The sequence below is a fragment of the Mastomys coucha genome, unplaced genomic scaffold, assembly GCF_008632895.1.
Source record: "Mastomys coucha isolate ucsf_1 unplaced genomic scaffold, UCSF_Mcou_1 pScaffold14, whole genome shotgun sequence".
NCBI classification, from domain to species: Eukaryota; Metazoa; Chordata; class Mammalia; order Rodentia; family Muridae; genus Mastomys; species Mastomys coucha.
In genome coordinates this window covers 36,865,736-36,868,568 of record NW_022196896.1, presented here as the reverse complement: position 1 = coordinate 36,868,568, position 2,833 = coordinate 36,865,736, and the positions used below count along the sequence as shown (strand labels likewise).

Sequence of the window (2,833 nt, the reverse complement as noted above, 5' to 3'; positions counted from 1 at the left end):
GATGATGGCCAGAATCTTGCTTTATTATTCTTCCTACATTCTGTAAAAAGCTTTTATTACATAGATGACAGAGTGCTAATCTCTGAGTACTTTAAAGATTAGTGAAATATCTAAAAGGCATACAGAGGTACAAAAAGGATTGAGGATTGGAGGTCAGTCCACACAAAGTACCAAGGGCCAGGTCAACAATGAAATTCCTGAGAGTATTATAGTCTAGCAAAACTTGTTTGATACTTAGGTATAGTTGTGTACATCTTTTTTTTTTTCAGACAATACATAATTATTCAAAATTATTACTGGAAAGGCAAGGAAGGGCCATACTAATGGGCCTTGTCTCACATGAGTGCATGTGGGTAGGTGCAGGGCATTTCTCATTATTGAAGAAATGAATTAGGGCAGCCGATATTGCTTCATCAAACACATTCTTTAGGCCTTTCTGTGTGAGGGCAGAGCACTCCACATACTGGACAGCCATCAGATCCTGCTCCAGCTTTTCAGCAGTCTCTGGAGTAATAGGCTTCTGTTTGTTCTTGGCAACTTTCTCAATAGTAGAGGGGTCATCTCTGAGATCAATTTGGGTCCCAACAAGCAACAAAGGAGTCTTTGGACAGTGGTGAGCTATCTCAAGCACCCTCTTTTCTTTCACATTTTCAAATGAGGATAGAGAGACCACTGAGAAACAGACTAGAAAAACATCTGTCTGTGGATAACTGAGCAGTCATAGTCTGTCATAATCCTCTTGCCCTGCAGTATCAAAAAGTCCAAGAGTGTATGGCTCTCCACCAATCATAACTGTGACTGCATAGTTGTCAAAAACAGTGGGTACATAATCCGATGTAAATTTGTTTGTTGTGTAGGATATCAGGAGGCATGTTTTACCAACAGCACCATCACCAACAACAACACACTTAATTGTATGCATTTCGGAAATAGTTTTGTATCCACTTTTAGTATTTCAAATTAGATATTGACCTCAGCTTCTCTGCTGGGGCATTAGCAGCACTGCCAGTTGTGTACGTCTTTAAACTTGTACTCAGGAGGCAGAGGCAGAGGCAGAGGCAGACTAATCTTTGTGAGTTTAGAGCTACCCTCACCTACACTGTGAGTTCTAGGCCAACCAAAACTACACATTGTCTCAAAGAATATCCTATAACAGCCACCATTCATAAATGTGAAAGAAAGGAGTCTTCTTGGGTGTTTCAGGTATTAGTAGGCATTCATAATCTACCTTTACCACTTTACCTGTCCTCTGTACAACTTGTTAAAGAGAGGTGTCCTATAGCATTGGGATAGAAAGCCTAAGACCCTTGCCAGATGAACTACACTGATATGTGCATCATTCCAATATCCCTTTATGTCATGAGTCATCATCTGTGTTGGAGAGGGCTGGTAGGTATGCAGCAATATATGAGATACCCTTGCTCCTGTAGGAGACTTTCAGCTATACTTCTGTCCCCAGTAAAAACTCATTGGTTTACAAAGTATGACTTGGTATAATCATTACTTAAGCCTGTCATGAATTCCCTATCTGGAGTAAGTAGACAAGAATACAGTATCCTTCCAAGAAATGTCTCTCATAGAACAGTTAAATACTTGAATACAGGGATATGCCAATCTTAACTTTTGTGGATAAGAACCAATTTTCTCCCCTAGTTTTGGGTACTGATTCAAGATCCTTATAACAGTTTGTAAAAGTCCTCATTTTTTCCTATGTATGACTGCATTAAGTGTCTTCAATTTTTTTTCATGTCAGCCAATGAGAAAGATTTAATAGTTTCTCATTGCTTCAATTTTAATTTCTCTAGTATAGTGAGAAAATGGAAAGTTTTTCATTGTTCATTAGATACTAATACAATCTTACAGAAAATGCATTTTTATTGTGGTTTCCCCTCTGCTCTTCTTAATGATTTATGAGAACACATATATTCAAGATCCTAAACATTTGTCTGCTTGATGAAATGCATATATACTTTCTTTGGTGAAATAAAGCAAAGACTGCTTCTCTGGAAACAGTGTATGCAAACATCAACCCTCAAAGACATGCACCAAATAACACAAATTCATTAAAAATGTACTTATATGATGGTCTGGTTAGGAATTCTCAAGACAAAATATCTTACCATGAATAAGACAGAGACCAGAAGGAATTCATACAGCACTGAAAATGTTTCTTATGTTGCCTTCCCTTCGATTGTCACAAAATACCTCTATAAACTCATGACTAATATCACAGAAAAAAGAGGATGATTCATGTTACAGTATGATTCATGGAGCATGTGGAGTACATAAAAAAAAAGTAGTTACAGGCTAATTTTGAAGTGGACAAAGAAAAAAGAGAATGAGGTTACATCATGGGGAGGAGGAAGAAAATGGGGGAAAGAAAAAGGAGGCAAAGAAAAGGAAGAGAAAGAAGAGTAGAGGAGAAGGGAAGAAGGAGGAGAATGAAGCAGAAGGGCAGAAGGAGGAAAAGAAGACTAGGAGGAGGGCAGTGTCTATCAGGAAGACCACTTAGCACAGTGAGCACTTAAGGGAGATTAGTGCTTAGACCAGAAATCCCTTGTTATATATAACCCTAGAGTTTATTAAAGTAAAACAAAGGAGGAGATACATTTATTTTCTCAGGCAATAAATACTTACTGGCTTGTATCGTTTTGAACATTTACATATCATCATCATTATCACCATCATCATCATCATCATCATCATCATCATCATCATCATCATCATCATCATCATCAACTGTGTGAGAGTGTGTCGATTGTGCCACAGGATGTATTTGGAAGTCAGAGGGCAACTTCTCAAAAGGAGACAGTTCTCCTCTTCTCAGAAACTT

At 38.0% G+C, this 2,833-nt stretch overlaps 1 pseudogene across 1 annotated transcript; it reads right to left on the bottom strand.

Annotated features, from left to right (window-relative positions):
- Nucleotides 1-280: 280 nt before the first annotated feature.
- LOC116089372 lies at nt 281-980 on the bottom strand (annotated as a pseudogene). The gene has a single exon (XR_004118309.1). The product of XR_004118309.1 is annotated as a cell division control protein 42 homolog pseudogene (transcript).
- Nucleotides 981-2,833: the final 1,853 nt, after the last annotated feature.